The following is a 25,262-nucleotide window of genomic DNA, read 5'->3' on the forward strand; positions in this document are numbered from 1 at the left end:
GCTTTTCACGGCTTATTTATTGTCTCCGCGGTCGAAAGCACTCCAGCCCTGGGACATATCGTTTTATTTATAGGGCAGATGTCCCACGACGACACCGGGATCGCAGATGCTTCTAATCTCCTGAACAAATAGCCTTGCTTTTTCGGCTGCTCATCTTGCCTCAGACTTTTATTTTTGCTATGCTTTCTGTGCCACGGACATTCCCCCATTGTCTGTCTTCTAGAAATGTATCAGAGATTTTGCACTCTGACCTTCCATCGGTGTAGAAAATGTGCGTTGTTCTCTCGTATTGCGGCAGAAAGCCGGCTATCGTGTCCTGTTTAATGGGACGTTGCAGAACGGCGCGGGATTATCGCTTCCGAAGATGTACGACGGGATCTGGAGAGACTCGCTTTTTCGCCGCGCATCAGTGGACATGCTTGGTCCGTGTGCCGGAGAGGTTCCCGCGTTGTAGGTCCTCCTAGCGCATCAGGAATGGGCGCCCAGGCTAGAGGAGACAGAAGAATTGAACGCAGACGCTAGAGCCAACGTTTGCAGCCAGGGACCTCGAAGCGAGACAATAGGACAGTAGGTATGTATACAGAAGAGGTGTCTATATGAGGGTGGGGTGTTAGACTTTCTCCGGAATAGGTAACGTCGGCGTCGCCCCCTTGGCGTGGGTGTCATAATACTTCGAAAACGACAACAGTCGCCTTAATCGCTTGGTAACTGAGAATGCTATCTGGATAGGCTGGGGAGGGTACGCTCCCGATCATGCAAACCCTGCTAGCCACACTTAGCGGGAAATCTTTAGCGTGTTGTTCGGCGGCTTGATCAGAGTGAGCTGGGGGCGTCTCGAATAGACATTGTCACCATACACGTTCACCGAGTACAGGCCCTGCGTGGGTGCGCCAGATGAACTAGCCTCGCAACTACAAGCCCAAGGGTTCCCGCTAAGTGTCGTCGACCCTGTACCCAGAGGGGCCACATCGTCCAGGTGGGTCTGGTTCAAGCTTATCGTGGAGTGCGTCTTTCAAAGGCATGAGAGATGCGAAAAGGATACCAGAGTCATCGCTATACGGCCTGATGCAGAGCCAAAAGTGTGGGAGCTTTCTTCATATGCACAGCAAGAAAATATTCGGTGAGAAAATAATTATTCAGCTTAACACTTCATTCATGGGGAAGGTGCGGACGTCTGCTCTATATTATATTGCATCTGTTAACACAGTAGGCAGTTTTTCTCGTGGTGAAAAGCCGAAGATTGTAGTATAAAGCTAAACAAACGACCTGTTAAAGACGTATATTTTAATTCAATGGCTGAACCCACCGTGTGTTGCGCAACCTACCCATGAGAGAGAGAGAGAGAGAGAGAGTTTCTGTGCGTGCGCGTGTGCGTGCGTGCGTGCCTCTCTCTCTGTGCGTGTGTGTGTGTGCGCGCGTGTGTGTGTGGGGGGGGGGGTGCGTGCGTGCGTGCGTGCGTGCGTGCGTGCATATATAACTAGCAGCCTGCCACTGTGGCAGAAGGGAGTTCAATTAATCTCGAGAGGTTCCTGTAACTTGGGTTTCAACACAACCCAAGCAATCCAAGTTCTACCTATGGCAGCACTTGCCATAGATGGGCCGTGGCGCATCGCTTAAAAGCAGCACCACTGCGCCAGTGGTGGTATATGGACGCGCATAGACCTATATATGCTAAGTAGAGAATGAACAATTGCTCATATATAGGCATTATTGTTATACGAACAACTGCCAGCTGTGAACACTGTATCTGAATCCAAGAATGGAAGTTAAACCTCAGTGCTATCGCACCTAATTCGCATTTGGCAAATCGACAATCTTTTTTTGTCATCTTCCACAGCCTTTGGAAGGACCGAGCTGCTTTAGGCGAGCCCAGATTGCGCAGTTTGATGTTGTGTAGTGTATCATGTCCTTCATTTACTGGAACCTCAGTCATTGGTAAGGCGGCTTCTTCACACATTAGCTGATTTCCCTCTTGCCGCCATGAAATCACTCACTCCTCCCAGCTCAAGTAGTAATGTTGAAAAGTCGCGTTCCTTTCTCGCTGTTTGTGAGAGAGAAAAGTGCAGTTCACAGTATAACAACAAACGAAAGTAAAACATCAAATGTCGCTTTCTTTCTTCTCTTGTATATCACAATACCAATTTGGGAAAGCCTGCGTCCGGCCTCGTCTGATCATCTCGCTTCATTGCGAAGCCGACAGCTGGAAGCGAAGCGCCAGCGTATGCAAAGCGGTCAGCATGCCGCACGTTTATGAAAGTCTTTGCTTCCGTATTTAAAGTGACTCATTTCAGTACAGACCGACTCGGTCCAACATGAGCTAAGCTCCGGCATGCGTCAGGATTTCTGGCTTTGCAGATGCGCAGCGGACAATCGGGGCTAGATGTCAAGAGATGCCCTGCAAGCGTAAAGATAAGTATGTCGTTTATACACTACGGCGCATGCGTCAAACGCTTTAAACATTTTAGCAATGTGTAGATCGGATACGGGTGCTCGTCTAATTAAGCGCGCTTGGTGCATGCGCAGCACGAAACCGCGAGTGCATATTGTAACCAATGCTTGCTACAGTCGAACTGGCTCAGCACAGAAGACTGCACTCTGACAAGATGGCTGACGCACTTTGGCCTCGTGGTCTGCTCTCCTAAGAGCACGCGGTATTACTCCCTTCATTAGAGCGGCGGTCCGACGCCGGCAACGAACGGATGGCCAAGATGGTAAAAGTGGCGTGCACCGTGGGTAGCGGAAGGCATAGACTACAGTTAAGCTGGCAACACACCCTCAGCGAAAACTTATACGTTTGTAATATACCGCGGGATATCTATGACGTACTTCAAACGTATTTTGTATTCATGAATGCACTAAAAATAGGCCGGAAATAGGTTCTTGAAATTTTATGCTTGGGATTTGAAATATATTCTTAAAATTTTCCAAAAATATGCCACTTAAAGCATGCTTCTAGCACGTTTAAAATACGTGAAAAAATATGTATATGGTTTTAGCATCTTGTCAATGTATTAAAACTGTACTTTCGTAAATGTGAAATTAATTTGTCTAAAGTATACGTCACATAAAGCATGTTTCGAGCACGTTTAAAACACGTGAAAAAAAATATGTATGCGGTTTTAGCATATTGTCACTGTTTTGGAAGTGTACTTTCGTAAATATGAAATTATTCCGTCTAAAGTAAACGTCACTTAAACCATGTTGCGAGGTCGTTTCAAACACGTGAAAAAATATGTATGCGGTTTTAGCATCTTGTCAGTGTATTAAATTGTACTTTCGTAAATATTAAATTCATTCGTCTGAAGTACATGTCACTTAAAACATATTTCGAGCACATTTCAAACACGTGAAAAAATATGTATGCGGTTTTAGGATCTTGTCAATGTATTGCAAGTGTACGTTCGTAAATATGAAATTAATTCGTTCCAAATATACTTCAATTTTAACGAATTAGCTGTTCACGTAAATGTATTTTCAGCACACTTTAAGCTGCAGTGGAACCACTTAGTGCTCAAAATCACGTTTCTGGGAACAGTGAAAACTCTCCCTCTTCTGTCGTCTATTCGTTTATGGTAACTTCTAGCAGGAAGGCAGTCACCACTTACTTAAATTACGTGTGGACGGCGTGATCGCATTATACCGGCAACGGCGCCATGCGCGCCTACGGGCCCGAAGATGCCAGCGAAAAGGACCCCGACTGGCAAGGCTGACCGGCCCCCATAGACGCCCATGTATTTGTTGGTTGACAGTTCGACTCCTGACCGATGCCTGACGCACGTTATGACCAGCAATTCGGTTCTAGATATAGCGCAGATTCGAACGCGACCACTCCGACGCTTGTGCGAAAATCAGGGGGCCCACATTCTTTGCGTAAAGAGCGCCTCGCCCGGCAAGATGTGTCTCCTCTCGGGGTATATATATATATATATATATATATATATATATATACCCCGAGAGGAGACATATATATATATATATATATATATATATATATATATATATATATATATATATATATATATATATATATATATATATATATATATATATATATATATATATATATATATATATATATATAAGTTAAAGGAAATGAGGGGCCCGTTTGACAAATATATGAAGGGAGCCAACAGTCACTGAAACCAAGGTGCATATGGAAACGTTATTTTTTTTAATGTGTTATGCTTATAAGTGGGATAATAATACTTAGATTAATAAATCGCTTAAAGAAAATTACTTATAAAGCAGCAGAAAAAACAACCATGCCGCCGGTGGGATCCGAACCCACGACCTCCGAATATCGCGTCCGGTGCTCTTACCAACTGAGCTACGGCGACGGCTGTCCAATCTGCTGCTCTCGTGGGTATTTATGTTTACTGGGTGTAAGCGAGCCTTGAGAGTGTTCACCAGCGCCACCCTCGACCATAGCGGCGGACGTAGCACGTCCTGTAATACCACTTCATATGACCTGCTTTCCGTAGTTTGTGCGAAACAAGAGCTCCATGCGCCGTTGCCTATCTTAGTGTCTTCCTTATTGTTTTCTTGTTCTTCTCTCGCATGTTTCATTTCAGCTCTGCTGTCAGTAAAACTCACAGCAGAGATTTTGCCACGCATAAACTAGTCCCGCATAACAATTTTCTCTGGTAAACTCGGGTAATAAGCATCGCCACGTGGCGAGCTGCGCAAACATCCTTTGCTCCCTATTCCGGGGTTCGTTTTCCTTACTCGAGGACTTTATCCTGTTTAAAGAGCTGATGCCTAAAATTACCTCTCATCAAGCGCAAGGCCCTCGTTCAATGCTCGCGAAAGGCTTAGGCTTTCAGAAGTCGTTTGAAAACTTCGACAACAATGCTGCGTCGTAATGAGTTTTTCTCCACATCGCTCGGTCTGTTCCCTGCGGACTTTGAAAGAGGGGGAGACGGGGGCGATTTTTCAGGGGATGCCTGTTTATTCCTAATCAGCAATTTGTTTGAGCACATTAAAATGTGTTGATGATGTTTCTCGACTACCGGAAAACACCGGCGGAAATAAATGAACGCTTTCTTGACACACAGAAGCAACCCGGAAATGTTATTTCGCCCTAATAGAGCTACGAATGAAACGTCGATACTGCAGTTTACGCTTTTTAGCCGGAATGATTCGTTTTCAGTTCTCCAAAACGGCCATCTGATCGCTGAATGTTAGATCGAGGTGCGCACCCGATGTACTGTCAGCGAGGAAAAATTTTTCTGCAAAAATTTTGTTCACTTTATTATCGGCGCCCGCAGGATATACGTGTGCGACCAGCACTTAAAAATGTATGTGCACACACAGCGGAAGTATCAACCTCGTAATAGAATAAGCGCAGAGAATTTAATGTCATGGATATTGGCGATATTGAAAGGAAAAAGTGTACTGTCCGCACCGTTAGATAGTCCGAAAAGCATGTACAGCCCGCGGACTGTACACCAGAAATTACGGTACGCGGAAGCCAATTAGCTAGCTCTGCATGTCAAAAACTTTCATCGCAAAGTAGTGCAACATGTGATCGAAAAGAGGCGCATGGAAGTGTTTACTTCGTCTACTGCCTTCTTTTGAGTTGCATGGTCTCAAGCGGTTAATGGATTCCGCGGATAGCATTAAAATGTGTCTCACCCTCTACGACACACCTCTGAGTTTCTAAAGTGAGCTGTAGAATCGCTTCGACAGAGACAACGAGGCCGGGAACTGCACGATCCTTCATACGCGCGTGCTTCCGTGGCACCTCCATCACCGCTCCGTTCTCCGTGACGACGATGCCATCGCGCCGCCTATACGGGCTGAAAAATGCGAATAGCTCGGCCAGCAGCAACCTCGTCCACCTAAACTTTAATGTACAAAAAGATTTCTTCCGGCGTAGCTTGAAACGCAATCCAATAAAGTTGTACCAACTAAACGAGATGCCAGTGCACCCGCAGCGGTGCTCGTGTGAAGCGATGAGCAGCGGGCTGCCCCGCCGCGGTGGCTCAGAGGTTAGGGCGCTCGACTACTGATCCGGAGTTCCCGGGTTCGAACCCGACCGCGGCGGCTGCGTTTTTATGAAGACAAAACGCGAAGGCGCCCGTGTGCCGTGCGATGTCAGTGCACGTTAAAGATCCCCAGGTGGTCGAAATTATTCCGGAGCCCTCCACTATGGCACCTCTCTCTTCCTTTATCCCTTCCCTTACGGCGCGGTTCAGGTGCCCGCCGATATGTGAGACAGATACTGCGCCATTTCCTTTCCCCCAAAACAAATTATTAACAACCGCCGTCCCAAATGGCGCGCTCATCCCCTCATGCAATCGAAGTGGCCTTGATTTACAAAAACCATACGATATGACAAAACTTAGCGTGGCAGGCTGCCCTTTCATCGCTGCTAGGTGCCAACGGTGTCGTATCGTCCGCAATATTAACGCTGCTTCCGGGCACTGATCCCCATCAGCGACACCGCATCCGTTTCTCGTTCGTGCACACACGCGTGTCTGTGCGTGTGTGCGCGTTTGAACTTGTTGAGCATCGCGTGCGCTGTTTCTACCATTCATGCGAGCGCGGAAAGAGGCGAGCATTCCAGGGCATGCGGCGACGCGTACCGTGATGTCGAAGTCATAGGAACAGTGGGAAAGACGTGCGTCAGAAAAAGAAAAAAGCGGGTAACGGTTGATAATGACAAAGGGGAATCGTAGCGTTGGGCCGTTCGCTCTAGCCGTGTAGCCGGCGAGGCCGTTCCTGGTCCCTATGCTTTGCCACGTTCTTCAGCTAATGAGAGCGCGCATAAGAAACGAGCAAAAGGTGACAACTGCGTGCGGGAGACGACGCAACGTGTGGTGTGAGAGATTAACTTCAAAAATTCTCCACTCGCTTTAAACAAAAATTACCTGGATAAAAATTTCAGAAATGAAAGGCAATAAACCATTCTATGTAACCCGCTATTGCTTGTATTTTATTTAGAACACCTCAGGGTGAAATTTATTTATTTATTCATGTTACCCTTAAAGGCCCTCCAGAATTGGCTATTACATAGAGGGTGGAGGGGTGAGGGCTGCACTTCTTGTAATTTTAGTATTTTTTTTTTTACTTAGATGCACGCAGTTTCATCCCCTGTAACATTTGTTAAAGGTACTAGGCTTCTAGAGAAACAAAACGGCTGTTTCCGAATTTCCAAGAGGAAGTTGATATTTAAAACAAAAAACGACAAAAATGGTACATTTTTCTTTTTAATTTTTTAAAACTGTTAAGGCCATATAAAACTGCATGCTGCAAATTATATAGAAAATGAGAATATGTGCAAATGTCAATGAGAGAAATTCTGAAGTGTTCACTAGAAATTTGGAATTTTTATTAATATTGAGCAGTGTCTGGTTTCTCGCCTTTTCTAAATATTCAAATAGCCCTCATCTCACAAATAAATTTTTTTCGGGAAAAATATTTCAGGCTTTCATTACGCACATTAGGATAAGTTTCCATGATTTTTTTTTTTTTGAACAAATTGGAGGTGGTCGAGCGCGACGTCTGGGACGGTTGAGCCAGCCGTGAGAGCGGTGACGGCGACAACGCGTGGAGGGCGAACCTTCAACTTCCGGATCTGCTTTCTTGTACCAAGTTCGTTCTGGAAGCGTCGCGCCCGAGCGAGAGCGTAGGAAGCGTGAACGCGAAGCCGCCGCCGGAGCCCAGCCGCCGACTCACATCGATTATTTAACTTCGCCGCTGCCTCGTGTGGCCACTTTTTCGTCCGTGCTGAGGTCATTTTTTATTTATTGCAAATTCTTTCTGCGTTGGTATTTAGCTTCACGTCTTCCACTTCTGAGGTCGTAAGTTTTTTTTGTTATTATTGCTAGCCATTTCATCGCTGCACACGCAAAAGCAGATATATGTTGCCGGAATGTCGGCAGACGTCTCGGAAATCACCATAGCCTTCTTTTCGAAAGCGCTTGCTCATAAGGTATTCGTACGCTTCGAAATGGGCGCCAGAATTGATCACCGTAGTCCCTACCTCTGTGGCTGTCCTGCGCAATAATAATTCATCTCTCGCATCGGCAGACGTCCTTGTGGAGCGGAAAGGCCATACGGCCTCGGTGTCGGCCAAGGTTTCAACGCAGGGTATTCCTCTTCTCCCGGTTTCTTTACTCTTTCTTCAAGTCTTGATTCGTTTCCATCGGTCTTCCTGTACTCGTTCCTGCTTTATCGTCTTTCTTTCACCGTGCTCCTTTCACTCTCTCTCTCTCTCACTGGCTTCAGTGTTGTCTGATTCAGGCCGCGCATATTGCATAGGAGGCCAGCTCGAACACCAAAGGAAGCAGTGTAGGAGGGCCCTCCTTGGTGACCAATGTGGCCGAAGGTTTCCCGCAATGTTCGCTTGCAAAGCCAAACAAAAAGGGACGAGGGGAATTCGGAGTGCGCTCGGTTCGCAACGGCCAGGCAATTCAGAACATTTATGGCTCGCCACTCTTCAGGTCCTGATGATATTTTTTCGTCATTCACTACTTCTAGAGAATCTTATTTCTGTTTTTCTATTCGTTATGTTTACTTGCCGTCACACGTTTTCCCAAGCCCCGCTCGCGGGAATATTTTCGACGTCCTGGCAACTAAGATCACTTCTGGAATTTTTTTCCTTAACTCATCTTGATGCTTGCGTTCTACAGTGTGCGCTTCCCTCTCAAACAAAGTTCGGCCTCCTCTGATCACCTAACTGCTTGCTGCTTGCATAGGCATCCGCTGTTTTGTTCTTTGCTTGTAGCTGTCTGCCTTAAGACGCAACTTTCTTTGCGCAGACAGTCTTTTTTTTTTTCGTGATCTCTGCCAGAGTGCAGTTTAGGCAATGCCTAGGGCATCTCATTTAAATCGTTAGCGAACTGTTAGCCAGCCATTAAATTTTCTAAGGCGGCGGCTAGTGTCCTTGACTGTGTTACTTGCTTCACAAATTTCAATACGATAATAATCACAGGCAGAAAAAAGTAATTGAGCAGCACAGGTTCAAAAAATGACAACCAGGACATATAGAGAGCTACAGTTCTTACCATTTTAGTACCTTCGCAGAGGATAAGAATTCAAATTTGTTGAAAAAACAATAAAGTCAAATGTCTGCTTGTTCACAAGGCAGGGGCTCGTTTTTGTTACTTAAACGCGCAAAATCTGCATCTTAGAAAAAAATAAATTCTCACGCATACGTTCTCTTTCCTGCATTATGATGTTACTCGACCACTCTGTAGCGTTGTCTTCCTTTGTTGTTTCTTTTAATACCACAAATGTTATTTGTTTTGACAATACAAATACCTACCGAGTTAATAAATTGGACCCTGGTCTCCATGTCTGCCAGGTCAAAGCGAGGTCGCAGATAAAAATTAGGGTTATTGCTTTTCTTGCGGCCGGTTGCTACACACAAAAATTGCGTTTATCCCTTCCCTTACGGCGCGGTTCAGGTGTCCAACGAAATATGAGACAGATAGTGCGCCATTTCCTTTCCCCCAAAACCTATTATTATTATTATTATTATTATTATTATTATTATTATTATTATTATTATTATTATTATTATTATTATTATTATTATTATTATTATTAGTTTAGTAAGTTGAAGCCACAGAGTAAAAGTGAAAAAGTTTTTTCAGAGACGAATTACAAAGCGCTGAAACATTTAGCCTACATACGAACGTAGGAGAGGACAAAAACAACAATAATAAAAACCGCGACAAAGAGAGCAATGATGATTGCCCACCGGCAGCACATTTTCGTGTCGTCCGCTGGTTTATTTCTTTCGTTGAGCTCCCATCCGCCTAGGGGCGTTTTTTTTTTTCTCTCCTAATTCCGGTTGCTCTTCACGCCTGCCATTAACATGTTCCTTCTACGTGAGCTACATTAGTGCTCGAAACAGCCCTCCTTCACAACTGCTTTATTTCTTCGTGATTTGTTTCCCGATTGATTTCTGGCCATTGTGGCAAGTTTATCCGCCTTCTTTATTTTATTTTGCTTCCTTTACACTGCGCTTAGCAGCGGCGTTCGAAACTGGTCAGCAAGGCGTCCCGTTTCCCGTGTGTACGGCTTTGCTTGTACCCCACCACATGGAGAGGAAAGAACCAACTGCAGGTAGCGCTGTCAGCGTCGTGTATACGGCGACGCACAGGAAATTAGAACAATCGATTACCGCATCGCCAGCCGGCTACATCGCCCATCGCTTTCAGACAACTTGTTTATAAAAAATGACTGCGGCGTCTGTAACTAAAAAGGAAGAAATAAAAAAGGCAGGAAAGAGCGAAGCCCAAACAACCACTTACCGACTAATTGCGTGTCGAGCACATCACGCTGCTTGTTGCGGTTTTGTTACATGCCGATGTTACACGCTCGCTGAAAAGGCTTGGGAGAGAAATAAGTGAGGCTAAAAAAGAAAGGTGCGGAAAAAGCCAAATGTTCACGGTGCAGTTACCTCGAATCTAGGCAGGCGTGTTCTGATCGTCGGTAGTTTTGGATGTGCATGAGTGTAACACGTGTAATGATGCAGGGATTAAAGGAGCGGTTGAGCACAGATAATACCGCAGTGTTTAACAACCCGTCTCTTGTGCAGAAGTTGTGCTATATTTAGCTTGTTCCTCTATATTACTCTCGACGAAGTTTACAGAAGAGGATTTCAATTCGTACTCACCTCACTGCGTTTCACAAATGATTCAAGAGCATTCTTCAAGGACTGCGACCGTAACTCGTGTCATCATAAATGTGGCATCCAAATGATTTAGATTGCAGTAATGAAGAAATAATAGTAATAAAAAGATGACAGGAATGTTGAAAACCAAACCAGCGCTAGTTCTATCCGGGCTTATTCCTTCGCTTCAATTCACTGTTAGTTTGACGCCTTCAACACGCCTTGAAGAGAGGAATTGGCCAGGCAAGTTGGTGCAGGTGGAAGCAATATGAGAGGGAACACTGGAGTGCATGACCTCAGCGCTTCGTGAAGAACTGCCGTCCATAGCCGGCGAGAATGAGCGGCAGCAGGTGCATTTGCGGATATAGCAGCGGTTTATGCTTACTGGGCGTGTGCCTTTGCCGCAGTATCTTACCGGCACTCAGCGGCAGTGCTTCACGAAACGCGGAGGGCACGCGCTACCGTGTTTCCTCTCATATTGCTTCTACCTGCACATGGCGTAAAATTATTACCGCAACAAGTGGGACAGAAAAGAAGGCATACACCGGCGCTGAAAGTTGCTTGCTCTGCGAAGGACACGCTTAGCTAACGCTAGCTAGTTTCATTGAGCAACTGTGGAAACGAGTTAGAAAAAAGTGACTCTGAGAATAAACAAAGCGTTTAGCGTTGTCGTTCAGCTCCTTGGTTCCAGCGCTGATAACGCACCGGTGGTCGTAGCTGTACAAGTCGTCCCGCCGCTATCCCCCAACACCATGTAGTTACTGAAGCGAGATTTTTGAAACTAAGACATAATCCGAAGTAAATGAGGTGTATTCACAAAAAAATGCAAAAGTAAAAGCTGATCTTTGGAAGAACCTCAAACAGGGATAGACTTCATTCAGAAATTAATTGCTGATTACCGTCAACATGAGCGCAAGTAACCTTCGCAATTTAAGAAACAGATTTGTCTGAGTGAATAATTGTTGTTTAGCATTTATTTAAAGGCATCTTCGTCTGTAAATTACTATACTTGAGAAAAATTAATTTTTAAGCTGCTTGTTTTCGGTGCTTTACAGCACCGCACACATCTGCAGCGGTCATTAGGCTAAAATACCTAACAAATGTTGTTTAAAACCTGCATGCGCACGTGCATAGCATGGCTACTAAAAGTAAATATAACATGCTTAAGATTATGTCTTCCTTTGCAGAGCCAGCATTTTTTTTTACCAATATCTTGTTCCAAGTGTTTTGTCTTCAGAATTCGTGAGAAAAATGTTCCTTGGTACTGCTCGCGTGTAGAACGGTAGGGGTTCGGACAGCTATAGTGTCTATTTTGTCGGTGAATTTTGACACACGCGTCTGTCGTATCACTGTCCACGGCTACCAAAATCACACTTTTTGAAGCTGGATGCCCTTCGCATCCGCTGGGGCATGTCCTAAATAAAAAAAAAATTCTGTTCGTGTGTTGGTCGACGTCAGAAGCCCAAGTCGCCAAAATCAAACTGGAGACCTGCTCTACAGCGCATAACCTTCTGCGTCTCCTTTAACTGCCTCTTGCATTCCTTTCTTCACAAACATTTGCACTTCTTTTATGCTCTATCTTGTGAAGGCGCAGTTATTCTTCAGGCGCGCAAGGAGCGAAACCACGCACGACCCCACAAAAATGTTATTTTGGGCTTAACTACGATTCTCTTTGTCACTCATCACTATTCCCTCGCCATTCCCAACTCGCGGGCTGTGCACCATTTCAGAAGGGGCCGAAAACAACATCAAGTGCACCACACTTCCTTACTCTTTCTCTGCTTACGAAACGAGCAGCAGCTCGAGCTTTCATTGCATGGAACGCAGCTAGCGAAGCTGTGCACGAACAGAACAAAGGGCTTTCCGAGGATCCAGCATTGAAGTAGCGTGAAAACATGTTCCGTACTGTGGTGGTTCTCACTACTACCCTTTTGCAAAAGCACTTCAAAAGGCAGCAATATGAAAACTGAAGAGAGAAAACGAATTCTAAATCTAAGCACGCGGGTCACGAGTGATGACGTCGTAATTAGTGGCTGTGGGCACACCGCATCGGTAGCAAACTTTCAACCGTCCCATCCACCGCCATCAACTGCTACTAGAGCTGCCCGCGGAGCAATTTCTCTAAACCAGCGATTGTGTTCTCTTTCCCTTGCGTGGTTGCCCTCTCCGCTAATGCCACAGATTGTTCCACCGGCAGCGCACGCTGCTTCCGATGTCAGCCGCACCTCGCCGAATTTTGTCGGCGGGTGGCTCGACACTGCTGGAAGCAATTAATAACGAGAATCGTGCTGCGAATACCTTCAGAGGGTGGCGCCAAGTCGTTAACTTCTCCATTCCCCTCTTTCAACTCGCTAAAGGAATTCCAGTTAAGGGCGTGAGACGCCCTTTCCAATGTTTGTGACAGCCCGGCAACCCTGCGAGGAAAAGAGGAGGAGAAGAGAAAACAAAAACAGAGCAGGCACAGAAAGAGAGAGAAAAGAAAGTGAGAGAAGGAGAAAGAGAGACGCGGTCTCAGTGTGTACCAAAGCAACATGCTCAGGAAACGAACAGAAGTCAAACTGGAGGAGAAAGAAAAAGGCGACAGCAGGGAAAAAAACTAATAATAAGCCCTGTGTCTGGCTGCTGAGGCGCTCTTCATTCCGTTTCTCGTCACTTCTTCCTACTTACCCATCCTGCACCACTAATATCCTCCTTCTCCAACCGTGCAGTTCGCCTCGGCTCCCACAGCGACGTTCTGACTCTGCGCGCGCGCGTGGCGCGCGTGCTCTCGAGTCTCAGGCGGGTTAATGAGGCACCGCTTCCACCACTCCAGACACAGCCAAGGAGAGAAGCAGCACGCGAAAGCAGAGCCTTATAGTATGGTGTGCTTTCTGAGTGCGGAATGAAGTCAACAGAAAGGGTGCCTGTACGTTCTGTCCGCTGCATAGTTTTCTATTTTCTAGTCAAGTCGACGTTGGCAGAAAAAAAAAATATCTGGCCTGCTACTCTGCACTGGGGAACGGGAAGAGGAGATAAAGGAGTGCCACGATGGGGGATGATGATGATGGGAAAAGGCAGATGAAAAAATACACAAAAATTACAAAAGAAATCAAAGCACACTTTCTCACATCACAAACGCGATGCAAGGTCCACGTGGATAAAAAGCGTGAGAGCGCTCGCGTTGCCTGCACAGTTTTCAAACTATCTGGCCAAGCGCCGAGGATCAAGTCCTCCGAGAGGGGTCTTGTGCCCATAGACTTCAAGCAGATGCGAGCATGAGTCTTTCACGTGCATATGCTGGACATGCCACTAACACATGATCTATAGTATCTATCACGCCACATGTGGTACACTCCTGGGAGTCCGCTTGTCCTATTAAGCGCAAGTGTTTGCGTGTGAAGGCGACGTTTAAACGTAATCAGTGGATTACGCATGCAATAGGGCGTGGTATTCCGCGAGGAACAGAAAACGTCATCGCCGTATTTAGCCGTTTAAGGCGGGTGTGTCGAGTATCTGGCGGGGTCCAGTACCTAGCCGTCGCACTCCTCATTGATTCCGAAAAGAGACAAGCGGTGTCCGGTCTAGAGAACGGCACAGCTGAACGAAGGCCACTGCTGAAGGCACTCCTTGTTTCAGCGTCGGCGGTCTCATTTCCATCGAGTCCGCTGTGTCCAGGGATCCACTGGAACACTATACGGTGGCCTTTTTCTTGAGCGAATGATAGGAGACTAATGATATCAAGAGCCAGAGCGTGGTAGGCGGTGTGGTGTAAGAAGCATCCCAAAATTCTTAGCGCAGGTTTACAGTAAGTGAAACTGCACCACTCTTGAGGCGGTTCTCCGAAGATGTTGAAGATGAAGCGGTTCTCCGAAGGTCCGCAAGCTCTGCAGCGGTTGAAGTAGACTTGCGTCCTAGAATGAATCTGTGGGTCGTCTGCTGAGCGGGGATTACGAAACCTGCTGTCGATGCCTTTGGTAACGCAGATCCATCCGCGTATACGTGCACCCAGTTTTGGTATTCAGACCAGATGTAGACAAGAGCAAGTTGCTTCAGTCCGCTAACCGGCATCACAGATTTCTGGATTATGCCAGGGACATGCAGGTATGCTGAAGGCTGAGCCATCACCCATGGTGGCTGCAAGGGATAATGCGGCAGGGCATAGTCTGATGGCAATTCGTGTACAGTGGAATAGTGGTTCTAAACCTCACACGTTGCTGTGGAAAACTCCAAGCTACTTTTGCTGCCGCCATATGGTAATCATTACGCAGCATCTGTCTATAAGTGCAGCAAACGCCTCATATGAGAGCAAGATTACAAAGTCTCTGTCTTTTTACAAAGGACAAAACGTAACGAAACCTAGCGCCTCTCTCGTCTTGTATCTGACTCGATATTGCATGCCAGTGAATTCTGGAAATAATGAAACCGTTAGCCCCGCCACCTATGCTGTTCAGTCCATTCACAAAATGTGCAAGAAACACCCACAGAAATACTGGTGTAGTTCATTCCCATTTCAGCCATGTAATTGTTGTAACTGCATCTGCCAGCCCACCCCGTTTGACAGTGAGCTGCACGCCCCATGACAGCGGCATCCTCCCTGTTATGAAGGAACAAAGTGTAAATAATATAAGTAAGACATTCTACATAAAGAGGTTCCCCAAGAGCGCGGAAGAACATTGAAAGGATTCCCGGCGCACACGTTGACCTACCCCCATTTGATGCAGCACTCGCAATAATGTACGAAAGGCTTGCGAAGCGTCGTCCAGCTGAAAGCCCAGCTGACGCAACCAGATATTTGAAAAGGGTGCCGCTGTCTTGTCTGGACTGCGCTGCGCTCCTATATTTCCTCGCCTGCAGGGGCAGACCTCAGCTATTGGGAGCAAGCAGAGAGAAAGAGGCGGTCAGATATGCACAGAAGCGCAGTGGAAGTACGCACGTTGTTGTAGTGCCCGGTCCGCGTCGCCCTGATTATTCAAGAGACCGATGGAGCTAAGGAAAGAAATCAAACACGCTCCACAGCAAGCCGTTCTATCCTTCTACTGCGTGGGAGAGAACGCAGACCAAATACTGTCGGTTGCCTGCAGCAGAAAGTAGAATGGGGGAGAGAAAATGCTGCCACGAGCTGAATGTTTAAAGATGCTTAGAAGAATCACAAAGACAGGTTATGTGTGTGGTAAGATTGCAGATAAATGACCATCGCTATCCTAAGTAATCGTTAGTTTCGAACTTATTTTGGCAATTCTTCATAATTCAATGAATGATCAATCGATCGACTGATAATCGCACAAGCGAGAACTGACACCGGCAGCTCCATTACGGCGAATTTACCACGTTCGTGTGTGCGCTGTGTTGTTGTATTGCGCTGTGCTTGCGTACTGTGGTTATGTGATGCTGCGCTCTTAACAGCCCAACAGCACACATACCAGCCATAAAAACACACTAGAACAGAACGTCGTTACAGCATCCCAATTTTGTTGCGACAAGTTTCGATAGAAAACTTCGCCATATAGCCGCTGCTGTGGCTGAATGGTTATGGCGCTCGGCTGCTGGCCCGAAAGACGCGCGTTCGATCCCGGCCGCGGCGGTCGAATTTCGATGGAGGCGAATTTCTAGAGGCCCGTGTGCTGTGCGATGTCAGTGCATGTTAAAGAACCCCAGGTGGTCGAAATTTCCGAGCCCTTCACTGCGACGTCGCTCATGGCCTGAGTCGTTTTGGGACGTTAATACCCCCATAAACCAAACCAAACGCTTTGCCAAATGCACATTCCTTCTTTGACTCCTATGTCCCGAATATTTGGTTTGGTTTATAGGGGTTTAACCTCCCAAAGCAACTAAGGCTATGAGAGACGCCGTAGTGAAGGGCTCCGGAAATTTCGACCACCTAGGGTTCTTTAATGTGCACTGACATCGCAAAGTACACGGGCCTCTAGAATTTTGCCTCCATCGAAATTCGACTGCCGCGGTCTGGATCGAACCCGCGTGTTTCGGGCCGGCAGCCGAGCGCCATAACCACTCAGCCACCGCGGCGGCTTGTCCCGAATATTTTGTCAGGCAAGCTGAGCCACTGAAGTCTGCGCTACACTGTGACCCGCAAATATTCCTGCTTCAGATTTTCATGCACCACTTTTTAATGATTTCCTGGAGTGTTAGCGTCGTTTATTTTGGCCGTAATGCTTTGTTTTAGTTTGTGCTTTGTTTTAGTGTTTGCTGGGCGCATTTTTTGTGTTTAGGCTATGTTTATTTTGTCAGACACTAAACCACATATAAACAGACAGTGGCTACAAAAGGTTGATTTCACATCAACCCTAAATATAAGGCTGCAGGTACTCTTATCAGTGTTTTGATGAAATAGAAGTATTGATAAAATAGATGATTGATTGAGGTGACGTGAGGAGAAGATTGGAATGTATAGGTACCATTACTGATGTCGCGTGGCTTTGACTACGGAGAAAAACGCAGGTGTGGACGATGAATGCGTCATCCTCGATGATTAATCGTCTAATTACACGTACTTGTACGCAGGTATCTGGAGGTTGCCCCTTTCGGCGGAATGAGCCGGGTAGATTTATCACTGTCGAAGTCAGCTAAGAAGCCTGCGCAGCACGTGAACGGACACTGGTGTGGTCTCTCTTAGGTTTGCCATGGTAAATAGTGGTACACTGTTGTCCTGCTCCTTGAATATAAAAAGTGGACCGGAAGACGGGAGAACGATTTTAAAACGCTAGGTTCTGTAATTACCCGATGGGTCTTTTTTTCATTCGCTCTTCATCAACTCTCTCTCTGAAACAATTTTATATCTCACTACTCTCCTTTTTACACTTTCTATAGCTTTGCGTGCGTGTGTGTGTGTGTGACGGGGTGGGGGGTTGCGAAAAGTAGGGTTCATTTACGTTGTTTTAAGGATGCGGGAATACTCTATTAACCGAATACTGATTTATAGCAAGTTCTCACTATTTCAGTTTGGAAAAATAACTTGTTTTTGCTCTCGCTGTTGTGCTCGGAAAAAAGAACTACTTCACAATCTTGATCCAGCGCAGTCGCTCCCTTGTTTGTTTTTTGCAGAAGCAAGACAAACAACGGATGCAAAAACGAAGACAGTAAACTATATGGCCGCCATATAATCGCATTCCTAAAGTGAAATGAGTTCTGTGCCCAACGTAGAATACTTAATAAGAAGCATTCTTTACAGCCACTTCTGCCACATTTCACATTGCATCTGTATCCGATGCTCGCGCATGCCGAGTAGGCGGCTAGTGAGACAGCCGGCATGCGCTCGGTAAATATGAAATTTTGAGCCAAAAAATCCCAACTCTGTCAAAAGCGGAAAAGCCGAGATGGGTCCTCGCAACCTCGACGAAAGGAAACGTCGACGTGCAGCCGTCGAACGTCGTCGGTACCCATCGAACCGCACGCTGCGTCATCAACAGTCGCCTGAGGGCGCCCGACAACGGTACACCCGCGAAACATTCTGGGAACACGAGGCGAGGCTCGAAAGCCTGTTTGGAGTTAAGCTACGTCATGTTCGAGAACAACACTGTGCTTCCGGCGCCGGTACCTAGTGTGAAGCACTGAGTGCAAAGACGAGTTCGAAGTTTTGTGCAGCGTGCACGACCGACTGGGGTTCATGTAGTGCAGTCACTCAGTGCGCACATTCAAGATGTAGAGAGAGGTCCAGTACCAAAAGTGGAGTGGCTTACACGGTATGTCTGAAACGTTGAAGTATAACCCCATAACAATTAATGGCTTCGAACGTGTCACCTATATAAAGAGTCCAGGTCATCGGTGTGCAGCAGTTGCAACTGACAAGAACAGTGACATCCACCATCACACAATGAATAAAATCACAATTCTCCTTGTCATGTACAAAGAAAAATAACATCAATCAAGGCGGTAGCTAATGTGTGCTTCGCACAGCTGAACTGCGATGGCATATATGTTGTTGTCGAGGCAGTGTAGATAAGTCCCGGTGCAACAAAGAAGCAGATAGCACAATTCGCCACCTATAGTGTTCGTGCTGAAATACCCTCCACAAAAACTCAGAGGACAGAAAGGAGCCTATGATACTAACGGGGCATTCCAACGTGTACAATTGCAAAGCATAATACCTGATTTCATTGAATACACGAAGAAGGCCTTCATTGTGAGAATTAGTGCCAACAACGCAACATAGCAGTGCCAATGACCACGTCTTCACAGAGGATTCAACTTAAGAACTACCAAATAAGCCTCCTACTTCAGTAAGAACAGATCGTTAGGCTTCATACTGGAAACCAAACATGACGACAGCAGCAACATCGAGAGTACGCATGAGTAAAAAAAATGGAAATCAAGAAATTGTGTCGCTGTGTTCAAATTCACAGGCTTCGCGAGTGTGAATTGAAATACTCTCGAACTTCAGAGACAACCAGCGTAGTAGTATCTCGAACCTATTTTTGAGATTTGAAAACTGGTATAAGCTAACAGGCAAAGATGATACTCACATATTTCAAATTTGAACTCTTACCTTAAAGTTATAGCAACTATGCCGTGACAAGTAGTCAAGGTCAGTAACAAAGTAGAAACAAGAAATCAGAGTTATTCAGCAGCATCAGTTACAAGTGTCTTACTGGTTTATTTTTTTTTGCTAGGATAAGACATAATATTAAGAAGCAGAGGTCTCCTTTCCTTGCCATCTTACCATAAGTCTATGAACGGCTAGGTGTATGCTCCGCCTTCTGTAACGCGCAGATAAGGCCAGGCTTACCCGGAGTGAGGACCGCTAAAAACAGCCGTTATGTGAATGCGGGTTGGATACTCTTTATTCTCGATTCTATTTTTGGAACTCCACCACATTTTATGTCTTTATGTGATTTCATTTTCTTTCCTCACGCTTCGCCCCACTGTGTCAGAATTCTTGCTTGGCGAATTTCGGTTCGCAAGCATTCCTGACGGGGATAAAAATCGAACCCAGCCGCTAGAAGGCAGTGAAAAAAAGGGGCTCTGCGAAGGAGAGGCCGATCGGCCCGAGTGACGAAGTGACGCAATTTACCGCGCCACTGACTGGCTAATTATCGCATTAACTTACCAATGCTGGCTTCTGTGGTTTCCCTCCTCTTGAGCGCTTCTTGCCGCCCCTTTCGCACTTACGATGTATGTTTTCCTTGTTTTATTTATTTAGCGCGCCACTTTTTGGTGATGTTATAATTTTGGAACTTCAAATGCTTTGTTTTTTTCTATCTGTTCAGGACACAAAAAAGAAGGCATGAGATAATGGTTCGGCAGTGCAGTCCTGTTTTTAGTTTAACGTTCGTTTAAGGCTTGTGGCATGAAAGTTTCTGGATGCTGCAACAGCCCTAGCTACAGCATACAATCATCGCATTTATTAGACGGATATGAACGTTCATTTACTGTGATAGGCACGAGGAGGCTGTAGCTATTCATCACTGCATAACCATCATTTTTAGCCACAAGTTACCAGTCATGCATGTTCAAAGACTTATCCCCGCCAAGAATGCGCTATTGGGCTGGTTTGTTGACCGGTTCTCAGCGCAACACGAAGACACAAACAGAGATCATGACAGTGGAAGGCTAGTTCGAAATCAGATAAAGAATTTGAAGTAGCGCGTGTGTTATTCTGGTCTCTTTTTGTGACTACGCTTTGCTCTGACAACTACTTTATAAATTTAGCATCGCGTGGCGACGACGCTGAAAAGCTTCAGCAGTAGTGCAACCTGTAGGTCGCAGTCTTGAATTTTTACTCATGTGTCAGCGAGATGAAGATATGTAGACGCTTATAAGCATCTTTTGCAACCTAAGTAAAGCGGTGGCGCTGTTTCACCTCGGTTGCACGGGAAGGAGTATTTTCCTCGTTGTTTTCTCGAACTTGTTCTTGTCGTTTCTAGTCAGTTATTTATTTCTCCGACAGACACTGTTAGCGTTGGCGAGCGCCTCGCACAGCGAAGTGAGTGAATGAAATTGTCGACGTGTTTTCGAAACGCAAGAAAAATCGCGCGTTTCCTGTCGCAGCCGGAAAACAGCGAGCGCTTTTGGGAGAGCTGTTCCGAAGAAAGCTGACTGACGCCGACGGGAGCGAACTGCGCGAGTTTGCTTCCGTTGGCTGTGGAAGAAAAAAAAAACAAATCAAGGGCAACCATCAGCGAAAACGCAAGCTTAGTAGGACGGGAGGAATATATGCGTGAAGAAAGCAGTTTGAGAGCGAAAAAGCGAGATAAAAAAATCATATTCGGTGCCCATTTCTCAATCAAAGATCAATGCGTTTTCAGTTTTCTCCCCTCAGTCGTCGTGCCCTTCACTCTCTGGCCGCAAGAGACTTCATCGGACGACGACACATAGAGGAACTGGATGCCCGACAAGAAGATAACGACAGGAATGCTAAATATGAGAAATTCTCGCAACGTAATTCCCACCCTTCGAGAAAGATGTTGACAGATGTAACAATTCTAAGAACACGCGAATAAAAAAATATTCACTCCACAATTACACAGCATAAAGCATACGTGAGCAGACAAGAGAAGGATAAAGAGGGGCTCGTTATGACGTACATGACTGAAGGCAACAGTCACAGAAACCAAGTAGCATTGGGGATGTTTTTCGTGTTTAATTTGTGGTGTTCATAATGTGAGATTAATAAGAAAATTACCTTGGTGTTTTTATTTCATTTTACGTGTTGTTGTTGAGTACAGTACCTTGCCTGCAGAAGAACGCATGGCTAATCCCACGTATAATCTGATAACCTTAAAATACATTGATGACCTTCGGTAAAACAAAACACTAGGTTTTGCTCTCAAAGCAGTGAAATGAATATGCCATGGACAGTATTTTAATCCTAAACTTATGAACTGGTAGTTTTTTTTTTTCTGGAGACCGAGAGTTAAACAGGAACTTTACAAGCCAATCTACACAGTCGGTTTTAAGAAATGGTCCTAATGAGAACGCAGTTCCATAAAAATAGAAGAATTTTAGTAAACCAGCTCGACTGAACGAAAAACAATCCGAAAATACAAGGGATGGGGAGGGTCATTTATTCTATTCGGCAAAAGTAAAGATCCGTTTCTAGGAATTTGAACTTGGTACAAAATTAATTCAGGAATCTTAACAAGCCTTCCATTCTTAACAGGTAAAATACAGTCTACATGCGCAGACGAGGGTCTCACTGTCAAAGAGGCCGTATTTCACATTTCACGATGGTCAAAGTCAGTATTGCAGGACAAAAAATGTCAAGCCGCAAAACACAGACTTTGTTTTTCGTGACTGTGCTCTTGTTATGCATGTCCTGCACGTGCTTTAAGAAAGACTGGCACTGAGACAGACCTTTCAAAAATAGGTCAGCGAAAATGGTGGGACAAGCACTAGTGATGCGATCGCAAAACCCTTTTACGGTCGGCCCCACCACGAAAGAGAAAATATTCACACCGCAAATGAACTGAAAGCATCCCTGTGTCTCCCTGTGCCGCCAGTTAGTAAAATCCGGCCGCGGACGACGCTTGGCTGTCTCCGAGTGGACAGCACGGCGCACTGAGAACGATCCCAGCGCTAATAACTCCCATTCGCTTCGTACAGTTTTCGGTCTTTTCCTCCTGAGGGAGCAGATTGAGCGCAGACCAACGCGACCCGGCACAACGATATTAAAAACAGACGAAGACCACGGTTAGGGATGTAAGGGCGATCACCTTTACTCCTTTTGCGGGAGCATTTTTTTCTTTCCCAATTCTGCTGAAGAAAAACCAACCCATTTACCAACACTAACTGCCATGTTCCTTTTCTTTTCTTTCAACGTATCGCGAACACCGTTTCACAAGCGCTATTTCTCAGTTTATTTCACTTTTCCTTTTCGCTTAGGTTTATGTTTTTTTTCCCAAACACATAAAAAGGCAAAAAAAGCTCCGAGCAGATACAGAAGGATACCTTTGAGTCCCGTGCAATGCAAGGTCTTCGCTTCGTGCATGGTTACTGTACAACATCCTCGTGTCTAGCTACAGAGATGTAAACACATGTACGTTGTTAGCAAATAAAGCAAACAAAAATGGCATGCGTTTTATCATCAGAGATGGTCAGGCTTAAATGTGTACGACAAGAGGGAGTAGGGAAATCGGCTCATAGTCTAGGTCTTCGGGGAAAGAACCTGGCAAACTAGCCCCGCGAATGTGGGTGGATATGAATACATACAGAGACGATATGGAAGTACCAACGACTCGCCCCACCGTGGGGATGGTCCAGCAATGTAATGACGAAGAGGCACTGGCTTCTTTAAAGGCATTCAGTTATTGTGGCGCACTACTCAATGCAAACTACTGCTTTACTCATTACGAAGTAAAACTACAAACAAAAGAGTAAGAAATGGAAGACCGATTCCGAAATAAAGTTGATACTGAAAGGAAAGCCAAGATTCACGTACGAAATATTTACGCGGCCTACGAGGCATGATCTCAAGTCATAACTACTTAAGACACAAAGGAATGTAGTGTGCGAAGCAAGGAACACACCCCATATATCATACACGAGACATGTAGGAGTATTGAAATATTCCTTTTTAGCTGTTTTTATGTTCTAATATTAATAATAAATCATTACTAAGCTAAAATAGGTAAATGTATTTCACTAACTGAATGCCGCTGCTGCGAGGTGACAAAGGTATCATAAAGCAATCAAAACGTGTCTTCTAGCTGGAACTACGATAGCGAGAAGAAATGAAAAGAGACAAAACGAACTGAAACACTACTTCACATTATTTATGAAGACTGTTGCCGTACTGCTACTCAGCTGCACATTGCCGCTGAAAATTATGAGGATGGATTATGAGGCTCGATTATGAGAATGGAATATGAGGACCGATTATGAAGATGGATTATCAGGAAAATTATGAGGATCGCTCTAGAACTGTTTTTTCTACAGTCTGGAAGGATATGAAACCGAGGACAAGCAACGGTATGTTTTCAGAAACAAAAAAGGAGACAATGTTTACAGGATGCTTCGAGGGAGACGTATTCGTCGCAGTAAATTGTCAGGAGCTCCGTGCAATATGGCAAGCTCACCCCTGCGCGAGCCTAAGCAGAGCATCGTTGCGTTTTGGGCGAGTTGGTTGTTCGTACTGGATAGAAACTCCATGTTCATGTTTGTTGTGCGCGCATGTTTCTATCCCTAAGCAGAGGCTCACTTCTAGAAAGAGATAAAGGTTCTGCGGTAGCTATTAGCGCCCTGCTGACTCTAATATGAACCCAGTCTGGATGGAATGGTGCGATATGAATCAATTGTAAGTGGAACAGGAAATAGTCTTCAGGACGCACCACTTCGCGAACTTCTTCCATTCCGTATTGTTAGCTCCGTTCAACTTTTCTTTCCTGAGCTTGAAGTTACTCCTTCGATGGCCGAGAGCGAACGATTAAGTTGAAGGTAAAGCTGCCGACCAGAGCTTACGCCACTCATCCAGAAAAATGGGCCAAGAAATAAGGAACGAAAAAGAAAAAAAGGTATTTCTTTTTCATCAACCACAATGTGTAATTGATATCTTTCCCCTTTTAAAGGCATACTAGGGTACTAAATCATTAAAAATGTACGAAGGTATAAAAACAATTAAGTTACAAGATTTTTCCGCAGTTTGTAGAACGAAGTTTTCTTCTCCTCCTCATCCGCAGTTTGTCGCTGTTGCGATAATTTGCAATAATAAAAATAAGTAATGTTCTAGCTAACGTCGACTAAACTACTGCACGGCTGATACTGATATATTAGTTGGCGGATTCGTCGGCGATCCCTTCCTCTCACAGGAGTTATCATAGAGGCCAGGTTAACTTCTGCTATAGAAGGGAGCATGAACATGCTACTATTGTATCGTATTAATACGCGGTTTGCGGATAATAAATTCCACACAAGAAGCCTTTCTGTAATTGTGCATGATTGCTCGATACATTTCCTATTGATAGGAGTGTAGAAAGAGCATCGAGTCAAGCGCTAATGGTCGGAGTCGCTGCTTCTATTACTAATGCCTGTTACTGCTTTCGACTTCATTTTCTACTGAACGATTGACGATATAACGCATCAAAAGCGTCCATATCAGTGAGGACTGTTTTGTTTCATGTGCCATTCACAATACTGCAAAGTACTCTAAAAGAAGATGCTATGAGAAACCTGCTGGAAGAATTTTTTACAGGCAGTCTACAAGAAGTGGCTTTTTAAAAAAAATTCTCAGCGGCAAACACAGAAAACTTGGAAATCAAACTAAAGAAATGCCACATTATTCGCAGCCGTATAGATGGAAAAGCTGTATTTTTTTAACACTACATTTTATGGTACAGAATGCGCCTCAGAAAAGATTATGCTACCGAGAGAATACCTAAAGGCAAAGAATTTCACTTGTCTGAGCAGAAATGCGCAGCTCTGAGTGGGCCCAAACATCCGCGTTGATGTTCGCCTGATGTACGCTATTGGGCCCCGTGGGCGTAGAATATATTTCCTGTTCGGCTTCACGTGTACGGCCAGCCTCCCCGAAATCTGTGTCGGGCAGGCTCCATATTTCTCATGTGGGAGAGAAAGCAAAAGTTATGAAAAATGAAAGAATCTACGACAAAATAGTGGAAACGCAGCGGCGACCGCGTATTTGTACGATCTTTTCTTTAGCTGCCCAAGGGTTTTGGCTCCGAGCTTTGCTGTGAGCTCGCTAAGCACA

General features: G+C 45.3%; 1 long non-coding RNA gene across 1 annotated transcript in view; it reads left to right on the forward strand.

Annotated features, from left to right (window-relative positions):
• Positions 1-364: 364 nt before the first annotated feature.
• LOC144123337 (uncharacterized) overlaps positions 365-25,262 on the forward strand; it is a 67,488-nt gene continuing 42,590 nt past the window's right edge. The window contains exon 1 of the long non-coding RNA XR_013313067.1: positions 365-571. This is a non-coding gene — a long non-coding RNA (uncharacterized LOC144123337). The remainder of the gene's footprint in view (positions 572-25,262) is intronic.

This window comes from Amblyomma americanum, chromosome 3, assembly GCF_052857255.1.
Source record: "Amblyomma americanum isolate KBUSLIRL-KWMA chromosome 3, ASM5285725v1, whole genome shotgun sequence".
NCBI classification, from domain to species: Eukaryota; Metazoa; Arthropoda; class Arachnida; order Ixodida; family Ixodidae; genus Amblyomma; species Amblyomma americanum.